This window comes from Pseudorca crassidens, chromosome 5 (assembly GCF_039906515.1).
Source record: "Pseudorca crassidens isolate mPseCra1 chromosome 5, mPseCra1.hap1, whole genome shotgun sequence".
Classification (NCBI taxonomy): domain Eukaryota; kingdom Metazoa; phylum Chordata; class Mammalia; order Artiodactyla; family Delphinidae; genus Pseudorca; species Pseudorca crassidens.
Window position 1 is genome coordinate 115,864,607 of NC_090300.1, and position 6,103 is coordinate 115,870,709.

Here is a 6,103-nt window from a genome sequence, read left to right on the forward strand (position 1 = left end):
TGTCAAGCTGCCATAGTTTCCTGAGGATTATCTCTGATCCTCTGTCAGATATGTATTTTAGTAGGGCAGTTAAAAGTGTTTCCTATTTCCTACTCTCTAGGAATTAGCATAATCTTATCAATGAAATAGACTTGCATAATTTTCTGTGGAATATCATGATAATCAAGATCCCTTTGGACTGTATTATCACAGGAAGTAGACTTGACATACCATTGAGGCAAATATATCAAGGCATACTGTTGTCCTTTCTACATAGAAACAAACGACTTCTGACTTCCTTTGCTAATAGCGATAAGGAAAAAAATAGACAACTGAATTCCAGATTCATTAATTCTGCTCTTATTGGCTATGGTAAATATACAACCTTCATAATTGAAGGTGAAATTAGCATCACCTAATGAAGATGTCTTGATGCTAGATTATCAAATAGATTATCATTAAAAGCCTTTCTCCACAACTTACCTGTTTTTCATGCTAGCAAAATCATGTTGAATAGGTATTGATCACTCCTGCAATTTTCAAAAATTTCCTCATAGTACTAAACTCTTCAATCAGCTCCACGAATGTAGAATGCTTTTGTTTATTATCTTGGTTGAGGGAGGCATTTCTCTGGGTTTTTATTTGTCCCTTCCTGCCATTTTTGCGGTCAGGGAATAGATGCAGGAATTCCACCAGTTACCGAGTATGTTGATTATATACTCTGTGAAAGGAGAATAACCATCAGATAAATCTGTGGTCCAGGAATAGACGATGAGGCAAATTTAAGTCAACACTCCCTTTGAAAGCTGAATTCAGTAAGTTCTCTTTAAATGGGCCATAGTAATTTTTCAGGGTACCATGAATTAGAATCAGTCAAAAACAGTATCTCAAAAACAAACAAAGAAACAAACAAACAAAACAAAAAACCTCTCAGAAATTTCAGCTATTTCTTGTTTCTGTGCAAAGTTACTCCAGTAACTAAAGTTCCTCTGGAATAATCCTGGAGTAATATTCATGGTATGCTACTGTGGCTGAGATGTAGAATCCTTCCTCGAAGTAACTGTGGACTGTCTATAAATTGTCATATGTCTGGAAACTGAGCAATAGGCTATAAAGAGGTTTCTGCTCGGCTAACCTAGAACTTTTTTGCCTAAATATGACAAACTACATATGAGCAATCTGCCATCTGAGTATCAGTGAGATGCACCAAGTATCCCTGCTTTTCTCTAACTAAACTTTTTTATTTTGAGATAAACATAGGTTCACATGTAGCTGTAATAAATAATACACAGTATTTTTGTGTCTACATTTTACCCAAATTGTAACTACAAAGCTCCTTCATATTGTCCTCTTATAGCCTCACCCACTTCTCTCCTCATTCACCTTCTTAATTTTGTCATTTCAAGGGTGTTATATAAATGATCCCTTATGGGATGTAACTTGTATTAATATCTTGTGGGAATTAGCTTTTTTATTCTGTATAAGACTCTGGAGATTCCTTTAGGTTGGTGGTTGTGTCAATAATCATTTCCTTTTATACTGTTGAGTAGAATGCCATGGTATGGATGCCCCATAGTTTTTTAAACTTTTATCAGTTGAAGGATATTGGTTTGTTTCCAATTTTTGACTATTATGAATAAAGCTTTTATAAACATTAGTGCACAAGTTTCTGTGTGAACGTGTCTTTCTTGATTCCTGTACCTATGTAAAAAGTCTTGGAATCAGGAAAACTTATTTCTCTCACTTAATTCTTCTTTCTGAAAGTTGTTTTAGCTATTTTAGTTCCTTTGATTTTCCATATACATTTTAGAAAGAAATATTGTAGATATTTTTGAAATGCCATAGAGCACTTACCTCACAATGCAGCAGCTTCTTTTTTCCTTAAGCTTTCCCCTGGTTCCTGTACTTTCTGACTAGATTACAGTCCGCAAAAGTTGATTCTGAGAATTTTGACTAGCGTTTTAGTTGTGTCTGTGGAGGGACAGAGCCCTAGAGTTGCAGACTCCACCATTTTAACGACGTCAATCCAGTCAGTGCTCACTTTTATATTCTAATTTCAGCTAGCATAGTGAGTGTTTTGATCTGCACAGTCATTATTTCCTTTGTTTTTACTCTATTATCATATGAACACTTCTTTTTTTTTTAATTATACTTCATATATTCACTGTTACTACCCACTACGGGAAGTAAAATAGAAGATGATTACAATGGAAAATCTTATTCTTGCCTCAGAAGGCAGGAAATAATGGTAATAGGTATCATATAAACAGAATCTATAATTTAAAATAAGATAAAGTGAAACTAAAATGCTCTTGGTGGAGTGAGGAAGCGCCTCCGTCAGGCCTACTGAGGGCCCTCGCCGACGCCTGGACTCGCCCGCTGCCCCGCCAGCTCCGCTCGCTTCCCGTCCCCCGTGGCCCGGCGCGGGGCAGGGCTGCTGGAGCCATGGAGGACGAGGTGGTCCGCATTGGCAAGAAGATGGACAAGATGGTGCAGAATAAGAACGCGGCTGGAGCACTGGATTTACTGAGGGAGCTTAAGAATATTCCCATGACCTTGGAATTATTACAGTCCACAAGAATCAGAATGTCAGTGAATGCTATTTGCAAGCAGAGCACAGATGAAGAAGTTACGTCTTTAACAAAGTCCCTCATCAAATCCTGGAAAAAGTTATTAGATGGACCATCAAAAGATAAAGACTCTGAAGAAAAGAAAAAAGATACTGCAGTTACATCACAGAATAGCCCTGAAGCAAGAGAAGAATGTAGCTCCAGTAGCAACGTAAGCAGCTATCTATCAAGAAATAAGGAATACGGACATGAAATACAAAAATAGAGTATGAAGTAGGATATCAAATCTTAAGGATGCTAAGAATCCAAATTGAAGGAAAAATGTGCTGTGTGGGAATATTCCTCCTGACTTATTTGCTAGAATGACAGCAGAGGAGATGGCCAGCGATGAGCTCAAAGAGGTGCGGAAAACCTTGACCAAAGAATCCATCAGAGAGCATCAGGTGGCCAAGACAGGTGGAACCCAGATGGACTTGTTCACATGTGGCAAATGCAAGAAGTACTGCACTTACACACAGGTCCAAACGTGGAGTGCTGATGAACCGATGACAACGTTTGTTGTCTGCAACGAGTGTGGAAACTGGTGGAAGTTCTGATGAGTTGGAAGAATTGGCAAAACACCTGGACTATTAAGAAAATGGATTTTGTAATTAGCTTTAAGACTAGGCCAACCAACTAGATTTACTGCAAATCAGATTTTTAAAGTAACATATATCCCTTGGGTTAGTCTCTGTTTTTGACATAGGATCCCTTCCTTAAATGTCTTCTGTAGTTTCAGAGCAGTAAGGAGACCACATGATAATTGTTTGGTATCCGTTTCAAAACTTTTTTTTTTTCCATTTTTATAAGTAAGTTGATATTAAACTTTTGGCAGTTTATTTTTACCTTTTTTTTTTCCTTCTTAAAGGAAAATGTACCTTAACTTTTTTACAATCTGAAACATACACAGTAAAAATGTTATTCTTCTCAGTTAATACACAAATGGAAATTACATTTTTTTCTATATTGGCATGTACCTGCAAATATTAAAAGAGAAGAAAAGGTAATGTAATTATAAGTTTATCAAACATGGTGTATATTCAGATAACACTTGACCAGCTTATCTAAATTGTGCATAATATTTTAACTAGCATATGGAATTGATTTTAATTATTATGTTCAAAGTCTGGGATAATTAGTTATTATTTTGCATTTGTAACTAACTGTGATCCTCATTTCTTGTAATTTCTTGTACATATTTATTACTTGTTCGTAATAGATTTTACTTTTGGAAACATGACTTGACTTTGTTGAAATCAGTTTGGTTTGTTGTTTATTTACCTGTTTGAATTTGTAGTGTATTTTACTTTTGCAGAACACTGTTGTAGTTTAGTAGGTTTTTCCTAAATCCTAGCTCAGGAAAAGAATGAAAACTTTTGACCGTTTTTTTGTTTTGTAGGAAGACATACTGGGAAGAAAATGTTAGCATTTTAGGATAGTGTTGTTCTTATAAACAGTTCATGACTTAACTTTGATTTGGAAATCTGTGCTGACCAAGGACTTTAAGGTTTATAAATCATTAACGCTGTGGCCTTTCCGTATGGAGACTAATGGAGCACATTTCTGTCCAGACTCTCTTTCTGTCACACAAGAAGGAGGTTGTGGAACAGACTAATACGTGGGCTGTAACATAGCTCATTTGCAGGAAGGACCTTACAGTTAAGTGTGTGCCATCTGTTTTGTTAGGAATAAGAAAAAATGGTTTTCACACTTGGTCTAGCACATCTTAAGGCCACTGTTACAAAGTCCACATTTCATTGTGCTCCGTCTGCACTCTCAAACCTCTATAGAGAGATCTGAGTACCTGCTTTGCACTCCCCTTCGCTCCCTCTTCTCCACTGCTTACTGCAGGTCAGTTTGATGTAATAGAAAAACAACATCTAAAAGTCCATGTTCAGACCCCACATAGAGGAATTGGCCCATCCCACCTCTACTTTGTCAGGTCACAGAGTAACTTTTTATCATTTGAAAAATAACATGCATTTTTGAAAGAATGAATTTAATAAGAATAAAATTAAAATAGTCCCAGTTTTAAATTAAGTGATCCATTTTTAAATTTGTTAATTCAATAAAGTTTCTTGTTATGAATCATGTAAATAAAATAAAATAAAATAAAATGCTCTTGGTGACTTCCTAAGCAAAACATAATTCAAAGATTGCATTTTATGGTTCATTTAGCATATGTAGATTCAGGCATTCCCTGAGCTTCATCCTGGAATATTCTGTCAACTGACATGAAATTTCCCTGAAGTAATTTCACCTTAGAAAATGTATTAAAAATTAGTACCTACTTTTCTGCAGAGTATTATGTTTCTCTGTGCAGAAATTATATGAACTACAAAACCTATTTCACTGGCAATGTGATACCATTGATAGAGTGTGGAAATAAAAGAAATTTGATATGAAAGCAAGCTTGTTTAATATTTATTTATTTATTTGCTCCTCTAAAAATCATTTTTATTAATTGCTTTTGTAATGTTAGCTCTTATGTGAATGCTAAAGATTTGTGATTTCAGAGAATATATGAATATATTTTATTTTAAAATTCAATTACTTTTTGTAAAATACAAAATTATACAGTAACTTTCCTAATTAGAAGTCAAAATCAACATTTCTTTTACTATTGTTGTTTTATTTTTCTAGGAAAGGAGTGTGTTATGGGGCATGTATATTTTCAGTAGGTTAAGTTTTTCTTGATATTGGAACACTAAGCTAAAGTTACAGTGCCATTGTCTCAGTAACTTCAATTAAATGCATATCTTCTGACTACTTCAATATATTTGAGAATAGAATAACTTTAGCAAATTTCACACAAAAGTTTGTTCTTAAAATATGATACAGTTCTTCCACTTTATGACATTTTTGATTATGATTAGTCTCATGATATTTTTCTTTCTGAATAAAGGAAAATAAAGTGGATAAAATCTTATTAATTTTCCTCTTAGTGGTTTAAAAAAATTATTACCTCATAAACTTGGTTATCAAGATTTAAAGACATGCTTATTCAACATATTAAAATTTTCTCTATAAGTGTTATATTTTTTTCTTTTCATATTAGTTAGTTAACCAACAAATCTTTGAGTATAACTAAGGAGTAGCCATGATCCTTTTCCTTTCTCTCTCCTTGTGTGTCTTGTTCCTCTCTCTCCTTCTCTTTCTCTCTCTCTCTCTCCCCTTGTTTAAAACTTCTGTCTTGCATTTGATTTTATAGTTTTCAAAGTCAGATTTTTGAGAACTTTTCCTTTCAAAACATCTTTAATTCTATAAAATTGATAGCCACTTGTGATATGTCTATACTCTGTTTAATAATAATTATGTTTTGCTAGGATTATTTTTACATGATTTTTTGTTTTTTTGTTTTGTTTTGTTTTGTTTGATGTGGACATTTTTTTTTAAAGTCTTTATTGAATTTGTTACAATATCGTTTCTGTTTTATGTTTTGGTTTTTTGGCCATGAGGCATGTGGGATCTTAGCTCCCCAGCCAGGGATTGAACCCGCACCCCTGCATTGGAAG

The 6,103-nt window shown here is 34.4% G+C and overlaps 1 pseudogene; it reads left to right on the plus strand.

The window, feature by feature from the left end:
- The first annotated feature begins 2,309 nt into the window (after positions 1–2,309).
- Positions 2,310–3,495, plus strand: LOC137224546 (transcription elongation factor A protein 1 pseudogene; annotated as a pseudogene).
- Positions 3,496–6,103: the final 2,608 nt, after the last annotated feature.